At 37.5% G+C, this 22,105-nt stretch overlaps 2 protein-coding genes across 3 annotated transcripts in view; both read left to right on the top strand.

Annotated features, from left to right (window-relative positions):
* The window catches only part of txnrd2.2 (thioredoxin reductase 2, tandem duplicate 2), a 427,445-nt gene that overhangs the window by 42,197 nt on the left and 363,143 nt on the right, over positions 1-22,105 (top strand). The gene's annotated exons all lie outside the window — the stretch shown is intronic.
* Positions 11,958-22,105, top strand: part of gnb1l (guanine nucleotide binding protein (G protein), beta polypeptide 1-like) — a 65,795-nt gene continuing 55,647 nt past the window's right edge. Inside the window, exon 1 of the mRNA XM_049470308.1 lies at positions 11,958-12,032. The gene's annotated coding sequence lies outside the window, so the exon portion shown is untranslated. The remainder of the gene's footprint in view (positions 12,033-22,105) is intronic.

The raw sequence follows: 22,105 nt of genomic DNA, 5'->3' as shown, positions 1-22,105 counted from the left end.
ACTACAATACAGTTACTATATTCACTAATACCACTTTACTACAACTTTACTACTGTACACAACACAAGCCTTATGTTCACAATGACCAGAAGCTCCGCCCACTTCTCTACTACAATACTGAGTTACTATATTCACTAATACCACTTTACTACAACTTTACTACTGTACACAACACAAGCCTTATGTTCACAATGACCAGAAGCTCCGCCCACTTCTGTACTACAATACAGAGTTACTATATTCACTAATACCACTTTACTACAACTTTACTACTGTACACAACACAAGCCTTACTGTATGTTCACCATGACCAGAAGAAGCTCCGCCCACTTCTCTACTACAATACAGAGTTACTATATTCACTAATACCACTTTACTACAACTTTACTACTGTACACAACACAAGCCTTACTGTATGTTCACCATGACCAGAAGAAGCTCCGCCCACTTCTCTACTACAATACAGAGTCACTATATTCACTAATACCACTTTACTACAACTTTACTACTGTACACAACACAAGCCTTATGTTCACCATGACCAGAAGAAGCTCCGCCCACTTCACTACTACAATACAGAGTTACTATATTCACTTATACCACTTTACTACAACTTTACTACTGTACACAACACAAGCCTTACTGTATGTTCACCATGTCCAGAAGAAGCTCCGCCCACTTCTCCACTACAATACAGTTACTATATTCACTAATACCACTTTACTACAACTTTACTACTGTACACAACACAAGCCTTATGTTCACAATGACCAGAAGCTCCGCCCACTTCTCTACTACAATACTGAGTTACTATATTCACTAATACCACTTTACTACAACTTTACTACTGTACACAACACAAGCCTTATGTTCACAATGACCAGAAGCTCCGCCCACTTCTGTACTACAATACAGAGTTACTATATTCACTAATACCACTTTACTACAACTTTACTACTGTACACAACACAAGCCTTACTGTATGTTCACCATGACCAGAAGAAGCTCCGCCCACTTCTCTACTACAATACAGAGTTACTATATTCACTAATACCACTTTACTACAACTTTACTACTGTACACAACACAAGCCTTACTGTATGTTCACCATGACCAGAAGAAGCTCCGCCCACTTCTCTACTACAATACAGAGTCACTATATTCACTAATACCACTTTACTACAACTTTACTACTGTACACAACACAAGCCTTACTGTATGTTCACCATGACCAGAAGAAGCTCCGCCCACTTCTCTACTACAATACAGAGTCACTATATTCACTAATACCACTTTACTACAACTTTACTACTGTACACAACACAAGCCTTATGTTCACCATGTCCAGAAGAAGCTCCGCCCACTTCTCCACTACAATACAGTTACTATATTCACTAATACCACTTTACTACAACTTTACTACTGTACACAACACAAGCCTTATGTTCACCATGACCAGAAGCTCCGCCCACTTCTCTACTACAATACTGAGTTACTATATTCACTAATACCACTTTACTACAACTTTACTACTGTACACAACACAAGCCTTATGTTCACAATGACCAGAAGCTCCGCCCACTTCTGTACTACAATACAGAGTTACTATATTCACTAATACCACTTTACTACAACTTTACTACTGTACACAACACAAGCCTTATGTTCACCATGACCAGAAGAAGCTCCGCCCACTTCTCTACTACAATACAGAGTTACTATATTCACTAATAGCACTTACAGCTTACATAAATGTTGTGTTTTGGGTCTAAAATGCAGGAATTTATGTTTATTAATAAATAAAGTGAAGTTGATCAGATAAAATATGAAATATATTGGGTTGAGACTGCAATCAAATAAATCTGGGTTACACACACACTATACTCACACACACACACTATACACACACACACACACCACAAAAGAGCAGTGTAACTAAACAGACCGGTTTGAGTTAATTAGTTGTTGGTGTTTAATGAAGTTGAGTTGTGTAACGCTGGTGTTTACTGTAAACACAACAGTGCCTTACTCACTCACCAGCGTCCCGACAAAACCTCTGATCTCCACGCTGCAGGACTGATTGACAGACTAATTAACACACACACACACACACACACACACACCCTCTGTCAGCTCGGAAGCATCGCCTAGACTTCCTGTGTCATTTATCACCCGTCAGTCAGCTGCTGTTGTTGTTTATGTCTGAAAGCTCCAGATTCACTAAACAGAACTGTGCTGAGATCAGTATCTACCAGTCTTACCACATACCTGTCTGTCTGTCTGTCTGCATTAAACTGTGCTACAGGAAACAAACCAATCTGGTGCACCACCAAAAAACGCTTTAATGTTTATATATTAAAATTAATGCAAGTTTAAAGTATCAGTCTGTATTATTTAGTTTAGTCTAAACTGAAAGCAGAAACATTTCTGAGTGGAGAAGAATATAAAAATATATAAAATATTGAATGAATGAAGTTTAACTTATATAGAGCTTTTCTAGAAACCCAAGGACGCTTTACAATTTACACGCTTTACACACAACCATTCATACTCAGCACTCATCATCCACACACCGGTGAGAAGCGGCAGCCAATAGCGCACAGCGTACTCTCAACCGGAAACAACCACGTCCACCTGGAGGAGGACTGCATCCAGCACTACAGTATTTACCCAGAACAGAGTGCCAATCCATATCTGAGCACACAGTCATACATACATTTACACACACACTAACTATATCCAATTTACCTGATCTTTATGTTTTTGGACTGTGGGAGGAAACCGGAATCTCTGAGGGAAACCCACACAAACGCACGGAAAACATAGAAACTCCACCCAGATAGGGACTTGAACCCAAAACCCCAGTGCTGGGAGGCGAACATGCTAACCACTAAACCACCGTGTCGCCAAATATAGTGTTTAATGGTTCCAGTGCGCTGAACCACCATCCCTGCTAAGCCTCATAATATATTTGCGTCTTTACGTACGTACGTCACACGTACAGCCTCTAAAAGAGGATCCGGCTCAGTTTTACTGAACATGAGCGGCTGGTGGAGCAATGGAGACTTCAGAAGAGGAAACTCAGAGCTCAGTAGCTCATTCACTCATAGTAAAACCAAATAAACGAAGGAGTGAAGTTTCTCTCTCTGACTGAACATAACCTGGAATCGGATTCATCCACTCTGAAAGGAGACCGCATCACACCCGCATAGTTTAAAAGGATTCTTCCGCATGCTCTGTGCAATTACCCATTCTCACCAGAGAGAAGTGGGCGGAGCTTCTGGTCAGGGTGAATATAAGGCTTGTGTTGTGTACAGTAGTAAAGTTGTAGTAAAGTGGTATTAGTGAATATAGTAACTCTGTATTGTAGTAGAGAAGTGGGCGGAGCTTCTTCTGGACATGGTGAACATAAGGCTTGTGTTGTGTACAGTAGTAAAGTTGTAGTAAAGTGGTATTAGTGAATATAGTGACTCTGTATTGTAGAGTTTGGTGTTTCTCTGGTCTGTAGAGGGAGGTTGAGATGGATCTTCCTCCTGTTTTTTTTGAGTGTGATGTTTGTTTGTAGACGCCGGTTCGGGTCCGTCTAGACAAAACATCGGCACAACTGTAGTGTGGGCGAGACACGCCCTCTGATCACAGGCTGCCCTGTATTTTCACTAAAACCAGCTCAACTCTGTAAAAAAACACCCAATTATCCAATCAGCATCCAGAGCTTTCACTTCTAAACTCTCCAGAGTAGTGGTGTTACACATTCATTACTCTGTAGGTAGAATAGAGTATAGATATTAGAGTTTAATAAAATACTCCTGTAGAAGTTAAAGAAGTATCAACTCAAGGGTTAAAAAAAGTACTGGTTTCAAAACTTCTTAAAGTATAAAAGTAAAAGTAATGTAAGGAGAAAAAGTCCTATAGTGCACTAAAAAAAGCTATAATGACTGTGTTAAAATATTACTAAAATAGTAATGTTGATAATATAGTTTGGGATGTTATTAGTAGAAAATACAGATAATTGTGTGAAATTGAAAGGGAGTAGAAGTAAAAAGTCAGCTAAAGAAAATAATTACTCCAATTACTAAAGTATAGATAAGCAACAGTTTTACTTAATTAAAGGAATAAAGTATTTGTACTTCATTACTTGTTACTTGTAGTTTTTGAGTATAAACTACAACTACCCAATCCCACCACAAAAAGGGTGTGGCTTTAGCATTTAATTACATCATAACCTTACTGTTCAAGTGGGCGGGGCTTACCCAATATTTAGGAATATGAACCAATTTTAGCCCATCCCATATTATGGTAGAATAGAGTTTAGATACTAGTGTTTAATAAAATACTCCTGTAGAAGTTGAAGAAGTATCAACTCAAGCGTTTTACTCTTTAAGTAAAAGTGTTTGTAAAAAAGTTCTGGATTCAAAACTACTTTTATAGTATAAAATTAAAAGTAATGTAAAGAGGAATGGATCATGTTCAGACCAATAGGGTGCCTGAATGTTTTAAAATTTTAAGTAGTAGAAGTAAAAAGTCAGCTAAAGAAAATAATTACTCCAATTACTCAATTATAGATAACCAACATTTCTACTTAATTAAAGTAGCAAAGTATTTGTACTTCATTACTTGTTACTTGTAGTTTTTGAGTATAAACTACAACTACCCAATCCCACCACAAAGAGGGCGTGGCTTTAGCATTTAATAACATAACATTACTGTTTTTAATACAAAGTCCTGCTCGATCTCAGTTCAAGTGGGCGGGGCTTAAAGTGGGTGGGGCTTAACCAAATATTTAGGAGTGTAAACTACTTTTAGCCCATCCCATTCTCAGGTAGAATAGAGTATAGATATTAGAGTTTAATGAAATACTTTTGTAGAAGTATCAACTCAAGATTTTTACTCTTTAAGTGAAAGAGTTAAAAACACTCGTATTGCTGAGATAAATGGATTAGTGTAATTTGCTTTGGTGCCTAAAACTTTTGGACAGAACTGTATAGACATAGGCGGCTGCTACGCTGTGCTATGTGGAGTCTATGTAGATATATGTCTATGTCTGTCATTATCAGTGCAGTGATGGCGGTGCTCGGAGCTGCAGCTAGTAGCATTATAGGATGTAAACAGTGGTGTTTAATGAGCTTCTTCTGCACTTTTTAAGTTATTAATGCCTGGTTTTAAATATCAGGACTCTCTGGATTCTAGTAAGGAGGTGTGGAGCTACTTTGAGCTGGATAACGGTGTAAAAAGTGATTTATCAGGGTAAATTATGCCCCGTATCTCCCAGTCTGAAGGGTGTTTGTTGGATAAACTTAAAATTTCTGGATCTCTGAACGCTGTGGGAGAACGGAGGTGAGCTATTCAACAAAAGGTAAGACATTTTTATTATGTTTTACTACAATAAAAGTCAATTTTACAGCAGAGTTCTTTTCCTTTAAGTCGTGTGTTAAAGTTACTGTTAAAGTTCCTTTAATGAAGACCAAAGTCCACAGACCTTTTGGATGTATCTGTTTTGTTTGATGATGATTGTTGTAGTTATATTGTAGCAGCAGCAGTGGATGTGTGTGTAGAGAGAGCAGTGTGTGGGATGTTGGTGGTGTTGACGGAGAGTTTGAAGGTTAAAACAACACTAAAACTCGTGAGATGTTCCCCCACATCACTGCTGCTGTTATCTGTCTGCTGGAGTGTGTGTTGGGTCCGGGTGGTGTTGGGATCTCCTCCCGGGTGGATGCTGAGTGAGGAGTATCAGAGTCGGTGTGGACGGAGCGCCGGGCTGATGGAACTGGAGCTAATCTAGCCCTCCCCCGGGTCCTCAAGGTCCACCTCTGACTCCCTGCGGCCAAGGCCAGCCTGAGGCGCCCCCCTCAAATGTATTTCCAGTGCTAATATTTCTTCAAGAACTTATTTTTAACCCTAATTCTGCTGTATTGTAAGAAGACGGGGCTACACGTATCCATTAAAACCAACGTCAGGTTAATATTAAGGTCCAACATTAGACATAAGATGATAAGGTTTGGTTGGAAATCAAAGTTATGTATATATCAAAACTGGCGTAAGACTGATGTTAAATTTTAGCCTGTTTGCGTATCCTTTTATTTTGAATTATTTTTATTTATTTATTATACATTTAATATTATGTATATTAAAGGTTGATTGATTGATTGGTGTAAAGAAACTCATCAGCGTAAAGGTAATATATATATTTTCAGTGCTGTAGTTTGGTCTGAATCGTCTATATAAAGCTGTATTTATGGTCTGAACGCTGATCTGCTGCGCTGCAGAGCTTCACGTGTCGACAGAAGAACACGCCTCGCTCTAATGCAGCTGAGGACAGATGTGTGTCCCATGAAATTGGAATCACAGGGGTTCAGTAATGCTTCTTTAGCACTTCTGTCCCCTGATAAATGCTCCAGTGAAGAGAATCTTCTTTAATGTCTTTCTTAAAGCCTGGAATCTTTACTCTCAGAGAAATTCAGATTTAATTATAAATAATTACGATTCTGTTGATTTAATCAGAAGTTTAACCTCTTAAATATATCTACAGGGGTTGGAGAATGAAACTGAAACACCTGTCATCATTTTAGTGTGGGATTTTAGGTTTCATGTCTAAATTGGAGCAGCCTGGTGTTCAATCTTCATTAATTGCACATTGCACCAGTAAGAGCAGAGTGTGAAGGTTCAATTAGCAGGGTAAGAGCACAGTTCTGCTCTAAATATTACAATGCACACAACATTATGGGAGACATACCAGAGTTCAAAAGAGGACAAATTGTTGGTGCACGTCTTGCTGGAGCATCTGTGACCAAGACAGCAAGTCTTTGTGATGCATCAAGAGCCATGGTATCCAGGGTAATGTCAGCATACCACCAAGAAGCACCAACCACATCCAACAGGATTAACTGTGGACGCTGTAAGAGGAAGCTGTCTGAAAGGGATGTTCGGGTGCTAACCCGGATTGTATCCAAAAAACATAAAACCACGGCTGATCAAATCACGCAGAATTCAATGTGCACCTCAACTCTCCTGTTTCCACCAGAACTGTCCGTCACCACTATCAATTACTGTGCTCTAAAACCAGGTGTTTCAGTTTCATTCTCCAAACCCTGTTTATATATATATATATATAGTACCTGTTCCACTGTGCTAAATATAAGATGAGATTGAGAGGGTTGGGTTTGGAGGTTCTGTATGGATCCTGCAGCACATTTACCCACAGATGTTGCTACAGCTGGGACTGTAGATCCTGTAGCTCTACACTCGTCCCGGCTGCTCCATAAATGCTGGATTGGTGATAAATCAATAAATCTGGAGACCGGGCAGGATGTCATGAAGGAAGTGCTGCAATTAAAGTCGTAATATTACGAGTATAAAGTCGGAATATTATGGGAATAAAGTCGTACGACTCGTATCACTACTAGGGGGGACTGACTGTCACTGTGTGAGATGTCGTCTCATCTAAAATAAATTAATTTAGTTTTTTTTCACGTTACGCCTAAAAAAACCCCACCCATGATTGATTAAGAAAATTAGTACACGACTTTTGCACCTTTCAAGCCAAGCAAGCTGTACTTTTCCTGTTGTTATGATAGCAAAGACACACTGACGCCCTAAATAAAGCCAGCTGGTTTCTTTCTTCTTGGTTACTTTGTATCACCGTTACTCGAGGTCGTCAGGGTCAGTAATGGTGTCGTTCTCTTGTGATCGGCTCCATCGTGAGAAGAGCTCGAGGTCCCGCTGGACTGTGATTGGATACCGTCTCCATCTCGGGTCAATTAAAGCAAATGGACGAGGCGGGACAGTGACCCCTCTGAGGGGGGGTGAAATGCCCCCCTAGCCTGGGCTGGGTGGATGCCAGGGGGCGCAGGACCATGAATTATTGGTGACGTCTCCATTTACCCGTCCCCCGCGGCGTCCCCGCGTCCAAACAGGAGGACAGTGTACTGTCCAGTTAGATGAAACTGGAGGCCAGGAATCCCTGAAAACATGTTCTCACTGTTTCAACCTGTCTCTCTCTCTCTCTCTCTCTCTCTCTCTCTCTATCTATCTATCTGTCTCACTCTCTTACCCACTCTAAAGTATTGGATAGAGCTCCATCATCACTCCTGAGAACATACTGTAGCTCCACCCGGGCTTTATACCAGCCAACAGAGCCAGCGACAGCTTCACGTTTATTTATCTGCTCCAGAGAGTCCTATTCTATTGGCAGTTTGTAAAATCGATTATTCTATTGGCAGTACTTGAACCACTGCTTTATTTTGATTGATCTTATACAAGAGGTCTAACTAAGTAAGTTTACAACAAGAATGTAAGAATCTAGTAAGAATATAAAGAGCCAAAACTACAGCTCTGTAAAAAAATAAAGAGATCACTTCAGTTTCTGAATCAGTTTCTCTGATTTTGCTATTTATAGGTTTATGTTTGAGTAAAATGAACATTGTTGTTTTATTCTATAAACTACAGACAACATTTCTCCCAAATTCCAAATAAAAATATTCTCATTTAGAGCATTTATTTACAGAAAATGAGAAATGTCTGAAATAACAAAAAAAGATGCAGAGCTTTCAGACCTCAAATAATGCAAAGAAAACAAGTTCATATTCATAAAGTTTTAAGAGTTCAGAAATAATCAATATTTGGTGGAATAATCCTGGTTGGTTTTTAATCACAGTTTTAGTTTCATGCATCTTGGCATCATGTTCTCCTCCACCAGTCTTACACACTGCTTTTGGATAACTTTATGCTGCTTTACTCCTGGTGCAAAAATTCAAGCAGTTCAGTTTGGTGGTTTGATGGTTTGTGATCATCCATCTTCCTCTTGATTATATTCCAGAGGTTTTTAATTTGGTAAAATCAAAGAAACTCATCATTTTTAAATGCTCTGTTATTTTTTTACAGAGCTGTATGCTATAGAGGCTATAGAGGTTTGGTACACAGAGTTTATAGAGAATTTAAATGCTATTTCTATTAGGACCCCACCACCACCGCTACTGCCACCTGCCCTCCATGGCCCCGCCCCCTCGGAGCACCTGTGATCCTCTATGGTCTCATTTTTAGGCGTCCCAGAGAAAGGCCCGCTGAAGCCATCAGTCGGGTTAATCCCGGGCCTCCAAAGCGGTTTAAAACGCTCTGGTTTCATCTAATCTTTTTCGGCCTGAAACCTCCTCCATGATCGGAATGGACAAATAGAGGTCTCTCTCTCTTTCTGTCTCTCTCCCTCTTTCTCTTTCTCTCTCTCTCTCTTTCTCTCTCTCTCTGTATGAAAGGCCACTGTGTGTTCTGAGGATTAAGAGCTTTTTCGGCCCCCTCCTCCTCCTCCTCCTCCTCTTCTCCCTTTTTCATTTAGACCCAAAGAGATGAAGAAAGAACGACTGAGGAAGAAAGAAAAGCTGGTCTGGTTGGGAGACCCGGTTCTCTAACATGTGAAGAGGTTCTGCAGGTTCACGTCTCTCTCTCTCTCTCTCTCTCTCTCTCTCTCTCTCTCTTTTGTTTCTTTCGGAAAAAAGAAAGAAAGAATTTCAGAGAGAGGGAACGCAGGGGCTTGTGAAAGTCAGTGAAAGTCACTTTAAGTCACTTTGTTACTATAGTTGTGTTTCACAAAGAAACGTGTAACTATGTTGCTATTTAAAAGGGAACATGTTATTATTACAATACCTATTTTTCAGTGCCGGATGCTGGTCTTTCAAGGAGGGGAAGCTCAATTTCGGCCTACATCTTAACATATGTAGTTTTATTCATACAAAAATTCTACTGTCCCTGAGATGTTTTGTTTTTTTTGTAAACAAAAGACATTATTTTCAAGTTTTCACCACACAACAAAAAGGTACCCATTCTTTACATTGAACAATTACATAAAACATTGTCCTTGAGTAATCCCTTTATTAATTTAAATTATTTAAATTATTTTTAATAATAACACAATACTTACTACTGGCCCCTGTTCATTTATGTCCTGAGATGGTTTCATCAAGAGGAATGGCCATCAGTACATTTTATTTATTACAGCACTTCCAGTCAGCCAGCTCACTTTATCATCCCAGAACAGCTGAAAATACCTGTTAATTTTCCCACCTTTTACACCAAATTAATCTGAGCAGTTGATCTGCCCTGCTGTTTAACTCTAAGTTTTTCTTCGTAAGGAAGACTATCAAATGGCTTCTCCAAAATCCGTCCACAACATTAAAATTGTCTGACATTATGTGCAGCTTGCACTGGCGCGAGGCTAGTGTGAAGTGTGTCCGTGTTTTACACTAAAAGATCACTGATTCGCTCATTTCGCTGTCAATCAAAAGGGGACTCCGCCTCAGACAGATCATCCAATCATCATGCAGAAGCTGAGCGTCCGGGCCGGCCGAGGCCAGCCCACTGCCCCATAGACCCCCAGAGACGCTGAGCGTCCGATGGGCGGGACAAAGCCCAGCATTTATCCAATGACTCGTCTGGTTTGGCCGCGCGCTTTGCTCCGCTATTGAAGTCTGTGCGCTGTTTAAAGCAGCGCTGTGAAGCTGCGGGAATGAGTGAGAGGAAAGCCGCGGTGTTACCAGTGATAAGAAGCTGATTCTGAACTAAGTTCAGCGCGGTGTAGCGCATATTTAATCAGTGACATGTACACACAACAGTATATATTTAATCACTTATTTTTTTTTTTACATTTTAGGGGAAGCTGAGCTTCCCTTGCAGTCTTAGAGCAATCACCACTGCTATTTTTACGCAAAACAAGTTCATGAAGTTCTTTACACAATAAAAAAACAGAAGAATATATCACCAGCTCTATTATTACCAGTTTCAGTCTCTTTCAGAATGAGCCGTTTAAGGGCTTCAACACTTTTATGCAAATAAGCTGTTGCTGACCACACCACAGGTTAGTGTTAACTTGCGCTAAATGGCAAATCACAAACAAGCTAGTTCATTCTTAACTGCGATAGAAGCACAAAACTCAATTACAACCATTATTTGAACGTTCTTACTTCTCCCTCATCTGCTGACTCGCCACGCACAGTAGGTACAGATCCCTCCCTCAGACGAAGTCTGCAGGCTAATCAGTGTTCTCAAGTCTCACGCTTTGAGCGTGTGACACACGCACCTCAGTGAGTTCACACGCTCACACGCCACACATGGTATTTCTCAGGCTTGCCAATCCATCACATGTATATTATAATGTACTCTCGTTGAGCCAATCAGAATATAGATCGCTCTGTTGTTAGGCAGACCTAGTCAAAGAGGATGGAGTTTCAGCCAGAACGGCGGCAACCCCGCCCCCCCCCGTTTAACAACTAAAGAAGTGCGTGCGTGATTTTTGTGATTTTTTCAGCTTTTAGTGGTGAAGGGCTGAGCCAGGGTGATTCTATGCAGATTATGATGTCACAATAAGGGAGAAGCAAATAATTCCTGAATTCAAACTCTTTAATCTGATTCACAGAAAACGGATGGATGGACTTGGTGTTTATAGATTATAGGAGCAGATTGATCCAATTGGAAATACATAAGACCACAAAAAGTGAGTTTTACACAAAATGGCCTCTTTTATGTACTGTATTTATGTTTTAGGGCCACTCTTAGAAAAAAAAAACAGTTTACTGCCAGAATAAAGTCATAATAGTACAAGATTCAAGTTGCAATATTACAAGATTAAAGTCGTAATATTTGTAGAATAAAGTTGTAATATTTCGGGATTAAAGTTAGAATATTATGAGATAACAACTTTATTCTCATAATATTATGACTTTAATCACGAAGTGAACTTTTAAGAGTAGCAATAAAATACTGTCATAATTAGCCAATGTTAAATAATAAAGGATATTTTAAGGTTGTTTTTCCATCATAAATCTTATATATCTATATATATATATATATATATATATATATATATATATATATATATATATATATATATATATATATATATATATATATATCTTATATATATTATCAGGGGTCAGTAGTGAGAGTATATGAGAGTATTATCAGTCAGGCAGTGCGGCGGGCAGCTCTAGTCGGCGGAGGGGTCTTTCAGCTCAGTGTGTGTGTGCGCGGTGCATGGGGAGAGAGGGCAGGTACTATACTCTCTATTCTCTCACTATACTCTCACTATACTCTCACTATACTCTCAGTATACTCTATATTACTGTGAGTATTGTAGCTGTTTGTGTATTGTGCTGCGCGGGGTTTATGTATGTGTGAAATAGAGCACTTTTATTATGAAAAAACAGACTTTTATTATGTAAAAGCGATTAAAACCGTTTTAAATCGCGGAGTTTATTATTAAAACACGGAGTTCTGATCTCTGTGGGTCTTTAAAACTCAAATTTCCCCTTTAATAAATAATTAAACTTACTTAACTGATTAATGTGGGGTTATACACTAAATATTTAACTTTATATATGAATACAGCACCAATCAAAAGTTTGGAAACGCTTTCTTATTCAGTGTTTTTATTGTTTTATGCTTTATTTCTTTATTTCTTATATATTTTCCACATTGTAGATTAATATTAAAGACATGAAATAATCAAATTACGTTGTAAAGAGTAAAAAAGTGTCATTCCTCCATATTAATCCCCTGATCTAAACCTGATCCCCTGAGATGTGTTCCTGTTGAGCTTTAATGTAGTTTTCAATATTAAATTTACAGTGTAAAGAATCATAAAAAGAAAAAAACTATAATTATATATAAAACTGTGGAAAGAATATATATATATATATTATATATTTTATACAATTGGACATAAATATGTGTAGGAACTAAATACCTGGACAAAATATCAGTATCAGTAATAATCTGTAATAATATGAACAACAACAAACTAAGACAAAAAATAATTTCTTACAACAGCAATCAACAGAAATAAACATAAGCAGCAGAAATCAAATATTTAAATAAAATCAACAGAATACTGATGGTTCTATTTTCTGATGTTGGTAGGATATATCACGTGTAAATAGCGAACCTCTGATCTGATTTGTTGGGGCAGGTTTATTGGAATAAGATTTTAAGCTGTTAAGGTGAAGCTGTTTTTGCTGTAGGTGGTTGCTGTGGTATCATCCCAGGTTGCTGTTGTGCTATTATGCTGGTGTGTTCTGTTATGCTGTGCAGTTATGCAGTCGATATGTTTGTATTACTGGTGGCTGTAAGGTTGTTTGCAAGTGGTTGGTGTGGTATTTCATTTGACAACTAAATATTAAATTAAATTAAATTAAGTTAAATTAAATCAGCTTTTAGCTTAAGTGCACCAGCGAGCTGGAATTCACTACAGGAACTGGAGTCACTAAATCACTTTAAACTTACCTCTAACCACTTTTTCTTTTTTTCTTTTACCTTTTTATTTATTTTACTTATTTTGTCTTTTTATGTAATTTTATTTTTTATCTTTTAGCCTTTTTATTTATTTTATTCATTTCGTCCTTTTATTTGTTTTATTACTAGTTTTTATTTAATTTGGTTCATCCCTTTATTTAATTTGTTTTTTAAACTTCATTTTAGTTCCATCATTTACCTTTTGTTAATGTTGGTGTTATTTTAGTCGTATATTTTATAAATTGTGTTTATTCTTTATTACACTAATTATTTATCTCTTTATTTCATTGCTTCACACTTTAGACTCACTGCGTATCCTATTATTCTGAATTATTTTATTTTTTCTTAATTTTTACTCGTCTTATATTGTTTGCTTGTTTTTTTTATCATTTAAACTTCTTTTTTCATTTTTCAGTCCCTTTAATTTTGTAATTGCTCGGCTGCAATGAAAAAGAGCATTACCCTCAATGTATTACCGAGTGAAAATAAAGGTTGATTTGATTAATTGATTGATTGGATTTAAATTTTAAATTAAATTTGCAGTGGCATTCCTGGTGGTTGCTGAGGTAGCACATGTGTGAATGAGATAATCCACTAGATAAATTGTTGCTGCATGGTCATTAGGGTTTGGAGTTTTTTTTTTTTTTTGGTGCTTTTTTTTATTTGTTGCCATAGACTGCATGCATACAGTATGTGGTTGATAAGGTGTTGCCAGGTGGTTGCTATGGTACTGTAACTGATTCTTGAAGGGAATCTTGATTGGTTCTTATTTATTTTAATTGTAAGAGTAGGAGTTCCCAATCCTGGAGTATCAGGGATCAGTTTTATATTTTTATATATATAATTATACAGATTTAAACCACTGATTAATTTCTAATTTTTGAAAAATTGAATTGGTCAGTCAGGACCAGCAGTGTAGTTCAGTTCAGCATCTTCTCCTGACCTTCTGTAGACCTTTTACAGGCGATGTATTATGTAGAGTGATGGTATCTGTGCTGTTTGTGTTTGAGTGTGATGGAGTGGAGATACTTGGTAGATAATCACCTGTCCTCATCAGTCCGGCCAATCACAGAACACTAAAGAACACACCTGGGGAAGGAAACGGGCGACAATGCTAACAGATAAGAACCCGCTACCTGCAGGGTCCTATTGTTCACCATGTCCCCTTAAAATAATCAGCGGGCAGTGACAAAGTGCTCAATCAACACTGACCACACACACACACCCCCCCTACACACTCTATATACACACACACACACACACACACTATATACACACACTCACACACTCATAGGAAGCCTCAGCATTCATGGCTTATCTTTTCTAGCCTGAACAATATGAAACGTCTGGCTAAAGGCCGAATACCGAACAGTTTATTTATTTATTATTTTTTTAAAGCAAATACAAAACTAACATATATTTATTTTTTAAAATTGTTACTGGACATTTAATATTTTTAACACTCTAATCATACATTTGCCTCTGTTTGGCCATTTTTGTAATTAATTTACCTCAGTATTGCCTTTCAACTTGAGAATTTTCCTCAATTTTTCCATTCTTATCATAAATTTATAAGCAACGGTATTCAAAGCATGTATTTACCTTAGCAGTGCTGTTCTAATCATACATTTACCTCAGCTGTACTAATCTAATCATGCATTTACCTCAGTAGAGCTTTTCTAATTATACATTTACCTCAGCATTGCTATTGTATTCTAATTGTAAATTTACCTCAGCATTTCGATTCTAATTATATATTTACCTCAGTAGTCAAGTCTTATTGTGCATTTACCTTAGCTGTGGTAATCTAATCATACATTTATTTCAGCATTGCTATTCCTATCATACATTTACCTTAGTAGAGGTATTCTAATCAAACATTTAGCTCAGCAGTGCTATTCTAATCATACAATTACCTCAGCATTGCTATTCTAATCATACATTTACCTCAGCATTGCTATTTTAAACACATTTACTTTAGCATTGCTATTCTTAAGGTATATATTTACTTTAGCAGTGATCATCTAATCATACATTTACCTCAGCTGTTCTAATCTACTCATGAAGGTTCCTCAGTAGAGATATGCTAATCATAATTTACTTAAGTAGAGCTTATCAAATCATAAATGTACCTCAGTAGAGCGTTTCTAATTATACATTTACCTCAGCATTGCTATTCTTAACATATATTTACTTCAGCAGTGCTATTCTAATCATACATTAACCTCAGCTGTGCTAATCTACTCATGAAATTTCCTCAGTAGAGGTATCCTAATCATGATTTTTTTTAATCAGTAGAGGTATCCTAATCATAATTTACCCAAGTAGAGCTATTTCAATCACAAATTTACCTCAGTAGAGCTATTCTAATCATACATTTACCTCAGCTGTGCTAATCTACTCATTATTTTTTCCTCAGTTTTGCTATTATAATACACAATTACCTTTAGAATTGCTAGTCTAATCATAAGTTTTGGTAAGTGGAGCTATTCTAATTGTAAATTTACCTCAGTGAACAGTGTCAAAGTGCTCAATCAACACTGAACACAACACACCTTTAACCCACTCTACACACACTCTACACACACTCTACACACACTCTACACACACTCTACACACACTCTACACACACTCTACACACACTCTGTACACACTTATACACACACTCTACACACACTTATACACACACACTCGGTCAGTCAGAGGGAGGCTCAGTATTCAGGGCTTATCTCTGCCGGTCTTGGCACTGCATTCACGCCGCTGGCAGGAACAATGCCGTCTCTTCCCGCCGCCGCCGCTCTGAGTGACAGGGGCGTGGGGGCACTTGTTACGGACCTCGGACCTCTATCTACCCCTGAGCAGGTTTTCCACTCCAGATACCCCGTCAACCACCCCCCCGCCACCCAACAAACATACAATTGCGCTGGTTTACAATATAGGGTGTGTGTCGTCTGCACGCCTCACTTCCTGCCCTGTTTGTTTAACTGGACGCTATAATGGACCGGTGGCTCCGTCCGCCATGTTTGTTTCCTCCTGGGGACAATCTGACTTCTTCTTTCTGTTTGCTTTTGTTTTGTGAGCAGGTGTCGGGCGAGGGGAGGCATGCTGGGAATTCTGTGCCAAAAGTTTTACACACAAAAATAAAATCCGCAATTAAAGTGTTAAGAGTCGAAAGGGAAAAAATTATGTTGCAAATTCAGAAGAGAAATAATATTTAGCAATTATATATTTTTAAATATTACTTTATTTTCCTTTGCAGTTATTTAAAAAAATCAGTTTGGATTTTGCCAGTTTTTGCTTTTATTTTTGTGTTTTTGTGATTTTTTTTTCTGTTAAAGACTTTTGCTTCTGGAATCTCTCGTTTGCTTCTGCTTCAGTTTTTTGCTTCTAAATTTTGGCATAGTTTTCATGGGTGGGCGGGGCTTAGAAGAAGGCGTTCCCCTTGAGTGAGTTACCTAGTTAGTAAAATAGTGAAATAGCAAGTCAGTGAACTCGTTAGTTAGTTACATAGTCAGTGAGCTCATGAGTTATCTAGTCAGTGAACTAGTGAGTTAGCTAGTTATCTAGTCAGTGAACTAGTGAGTTATCTAGTCAGTGAACTAGTGAGTTATCTAGTTATCTAGTCAGTGAACTAGTGAGTTATCTAGTTATCTAGTCAGTGAACTAGTGAGTTATCTAGTTATCTAGTCAGTGAACTAGTGAGTTATCTAGTTAGTGAACTAGTGAGTTATCTAGTTAGTGAACTAGTGAGTTATCTAGTTAGTGAACTAGTGAGTTAGCTAGTTATCTAGTCAGTGAACTAGTGAGTTATCTAGTTATCTAGTCAGTGAACTAGTGAGTTATCTAGTTAGTGAACTAGTGAGTTAGCTAGTTATCTAGTCAGTGAACTAGTGAGTTATCTAGTTAGTGAACTAGTGAGTTAGCTAGTTATCTAGTCAGTGAACTAGTGAGTTATCTAGTTATCTAGTCAGTGAACTAGTGAGTTATCTAGTTATCTAGTCAGTGAACTAGTGAGTTATCTAGTTATCTAGTCAGTGAACTAGTGAGTTATCTAGTTAGTGAACTAGTGAGTTATCTAGTTAGTGAACTAGTGAGTTATCTAGTCAGTGAACTAGTGAGTTATCTAGTCAGTGAACTAGTGAGTTATATAGTTATATAGTCAGTGAACTAGTGAGTTATCTAGTTAGTGAACTAGTGAGTTATCTAGTCAGTGAACTAGTGAGTTATATAGTTATCTAGTCAGTGAACTAGTGAGTTATCTAGTTATCTAGTCAGTGAACTAGTGAGTTATCTAGTTATCTAGTCAGTGAACTAGTGAGTTATCTAGTTAGTGAACTAGTGAGTTATATAGTTATCTAGTCAGTGAACTAGTGAGTTATCTAGTTATCTAGTCAGTGAACTAGTGAGTTATCTAGTTAGTGAACTAGTGAGTTATATAGTTATCTAGTCAGTGAACTAGTGAGTTATCTAGTTAGTGAACTAGTGAGTTATATAGTTATCTAGTCAGTGAACTAGTGAGTTATCTAGTCAGTGAACTAGTGAGTTATATAGTTATCTAGTCAGTGAACTAGTGAGTTATCTAGTTAGTGAACTAGTGAGTTATAGTTATCTAGTCAGTGAACTAGTGAGTTATCTAGTTATCTAGTCAGTGAACTAGTGAGTTATCTAGTCAGTGAACTAGTGAGTTATATAGTTATCTAGTTAGTGAACTAGTGAGTTATATAGTTATCTAGTCAGTGAACTAGTGAGTTATCTAGTCAGTGAACTAGTGAGTTATATAGTTATCTAGTCAGTGAACTAGTGAGTTATCTAGTTATCTAGTCAGTGAACTAGTGAGTTATCTAGTCAGTGAACTAGTGAGTTATCTAGTTAGTGAACTAGTGAGTTAGCTAGTTATCTAGTCAGTGAACTAGTGAGTTATCAAGTTAGTGAACTAGTGAGTTAGCTAGTTATCTAGTCAGTGAACTAGTGAGTTATCTAGTTATCTAGTCAGTGAACTAGTGAGTTATCTAGTTATCTAGTCAGTGAACTAGTGAGTTATCTAGTTAGTGAACTAGTGAGTTAGCTAGTTATCTAGTCAGTGAACTAGTGAGTTATCTAGTTAGTGAACTAGTGAGTTAGCTAGTTATCTAGTCAGTGAACTAGTGAGTTATATAGTTATCTAGTCAGTGAACTAGTGAGTTATCTAGTTATCTAGTCAGTGAACTAGTGAGTTATATAGTTATCTAGTCAGTGAACTAGTGAGTTATCTAGTTAGTGAACTAGTGAGTTAGCTAGTTATCTAGTCAGTGAACTAGTGAGTTATCTAGTTATCTAGTCAGTGAACTAGTGAGTTATCTAGTCAAAGAACTAGTGAGTTAGCTAGTTATCTAGTCAGTGAACTAGTGAGTTATATAGTTATCTAGTCAGTGAACTAGTGAGTTAGCTAGTTATCTAGTCAGTGAACTAGTGAGTTAGCTAGTTATCTAGTCAGTGAACTAGTGAGTTATCTAGTTATCTAGTCAGTGAACTAGTGAGTTATCTAGTTAGTGAACTAGTGAGTTAGCTAGTTATCTAGTCAGTGAACTAGTGAGTTATATAGTTATCTAGTCAGTGAACTAGTGAGTTATCTAGTTATCTAGTCAGTGAACTAGTGAGTTATATAGTTATCTAGTCAGTGAACTAGTGAGTTAGCTAGTTATCTAGTCAGTGAACTAGTGAGTTATCTAGTTATCTAGTCAGTGAACTAGTGAGTTATCTAGTTAGTGAACTAGTGAGTTATATAGTTATATAGTCAGTGAACTAGTGAGTTATATAGTTATCTAGTCAGTGAACTAGTGAGTTATCTAGTTATCTAGTCAGTGAACTAGTGAGTTATCTAGTTATCTAGTCAGTGAACTAGTGAGTTAGCTAGTTATCTAGTCAGTGAACTAGTGAGTTATCTAGTCAGTGAACTAGTGAGTTATATAGTTAGTGAACTAGTGAGTTATATAGTTATCTAGTCAGTGAACTAGTGAGTTATCTAGTTATCTAGTCAGTGAACTAGTGAGTTAGCTAGTTATCTAGTCAGTGAACTAGTGAGTTATCTAGTCAGTGAACTAGTGAGTTATATAGTTAGTGAACTAGTGAGTTATATAGTTATCTAGTCAGTGAACTAGTGAGTTATATAGTTATCTAGTCAGTGAACTAGTGATTAAGCTAGTTGGAAGAACGCTTGATTTTAACATTTTGATTACGGATTTAATTTTTTGTGTAAAACTTTTGGCACAAAATTCACTCCATAGGAGGGTCAGAGCCCAATCAGAGCTGGAGTTATGGCTGAGTTATGGCTGAGTTATGGCTGAGTTATGGCTGAGTTATGGCTGAGTTATGGCTGAGTTATGGCTGAGTTGGGGCTGAGTAATAGTTCCATCAGTGGAAACGGTGCGAGAAGAACCCATCGGAGAGCGAGGGAGCGAGCGAGCGAGGAGAGAGAGGAAAAACAAGATAAGAGTGTTTGGATAAAGAGAAGAATGAAAGAATGGTGGAGGGCTGAGGAGGTATGATCTCATTAGGAAAGGGGAGTACCAGCAGCTGCACTGCACTGCACCGCCCGGCAGTGACCTTTAACCTTTACATCACATTTAATCTCATTTATTCCTGTTTTATGATGTTGGAGGATTTTTTAATACACTATCTTCCATAAGTGATATCACTTCAAAGCTTCACTCGTTTAAGATAAATATATGATTTCAAAATGTTTAATTTAAAATTAATCCAAAAGGCCGAATACAGTGCCTTTTTAAAGAAAAATCCTACTTTTACCTCTGCAGTGTTAGTCTAGTCTTACATTTACCTCAGAAAATATTGTCTCGTCATACATTTACCTCAGCAGTGTTCATCTAATCATATATTAACCTCACCAGTGCCATTCTAATTGTACATTTACCTCAGTAGAGCTATTCTAATCATATATTTACCTCAGTAGAGGTATCTAATCATATATTTACCTCATTATAGCTGGTTAAATAATAAATTTACCTCAGTAGAGCCATTCTAATCATTAATTACTTCAGTAGAGTCATCCTAATAAAAATATTTTAAAAAAAGCTATTGTAATAATAAATGTACCTCAGTAGAGACATTCTAATAATAATTTTACCTCAGGAGAGCCATTCTAATAATTAATTACCTCAGTAAGAGGTATCCTAATAAAAGAAAAAATGACCTCAGTAAAGCTATTCTAATCATATATGTACCTCAGTGGAGCTGTTAAGTCCTGAGTTTGGGGTAAATCTCTGCAGGATCTGCAGGTTATTTATGAATGGGGCGTACGGCAGCGGGACCGGCCCAGGTGAGACTGGTGCAGGTGAGACCGCATCCCCCCCACCCCCCCATCCCTCCCTCCGTCCCGCGGCAGCAGAAAGAATGCTGATCTTTGATGCCCCGTTATAATGCCCCCTCACCCCCCCACTTCCCTGCGGGATGGGTTACGGGACGGCGCTGATAGTCCTGCGTTTGATCTGAAGGTCGCCGGCCCCCCGTGCCGCTGAGAGACGAGGGACGGGACGGGTTTAATAAGACGGGACGGGAAGAGACCCCTCTCTGATAATTAGGCCTAATTACCTGCAGGTGAGGACAGACGTCCCAGAGACAACCTGCCTTTATTCAGATTACTGTCTTACCTCTTACTGAGAGAGAGAGACACCTCAGTCTCACCTCTCTCACCCAGTTCTGTCTCTCCTCCAATTTCTCCTTCTCTCGCTCCACCTGTCCTCCACCTGTCTCACCATCGGGGGGTGCACGGGACCAGGATTCAGGATTAGAGCTGGGTGATGCGACCCTGGAATAATATCACTATAGTTTTATGGATATATTTGAAATATGGATATAGTTAACATTTTTAAGGGTACTGTATTATACACATTAATATCACCAATATTTTAAAATATGATGAACAATAGATATTATACCCTGAAATATGGTATCATATCACCCACCCCTAATTATCACATCAAGGTTCTACTTTTTTACTGTTTTTATCAAAAGAAAAATTCACACTGTTCTCATTTCCCATTATATATCTACTAGATACAGATTATATCTGTACAGCATTATTTATTCTACTTTAATCCTGGATATATGGAGATATATGGAGTGCATTATTATTATTATTATTATTATTATTATTATTATTAATATCATGACTAATAATTCTGGATCATTGACTTCTGTTCCTGTAAATCTGATAAAACTTGTATTTTTAATATTTCAGTTATTAGGGGTGTGATATATTGTATTGTGTATTGTATGCAGTAAATGTAATTTTCATCTTGTTGCAGTAGTGTATTCTAGAAATATATATTTTTTTTAAATTCAGTGTTTTGTCAGATCGCCAAGAGTATCGTTTTTGCGAAAAATACCATAAAATATCCTGATATTATTTTTGGACCATATCGCCCACCCCTAGTCTTATTTAATGACTATTTTAAAAATGAGTAAAAATGTATCGATCAATGGCACAGTTTTATCCTCAGGCAACACATCACATTTTTGGTTATTACACCTTTCCATATCATAACATCACATGCTCTATTAGTCTATCTGTCTAATATAACATTTCATGGCATATCTACATCCACTACAAGGAGGTGTTGAAGTGACTTATAAAAAACAAAAAGATTAAATTTACCTCAGTAATGCTTTACTTGTCATAAATGTAACACATCAATAGTATAATTGGAAATTTACCTCAGCAGTGCTATTCTAATCATACATTTACCTCAGCAGTGCTATTCTAGTCATACAGTTATCTCAGCAGTGCTATTCTAATCATATATTTACCTCAACAGTGTTAGTCTAGTCATACAGTTAT

Source organism: Astyanax mexicanus, chromosome 22, assembly GCF_023375975.1.
Source record: "Astyanax mexicanus isolate ESR-SI-001 chromosome 22, AstMex3_surface, whole genome shotgun sequence".
Lineage (NCBI taxonomy): Eukaryota > Metazoa > Chordata > Actinopteri > Characiformes > Acestrorhamphidae > Astyanax > Astyanax mexicanus.
The sequence above is the reverse complement of the archived record's forward strand: the minus strand, read 5'-3'. Positions and strand labels throughout refer to the sequence as shown.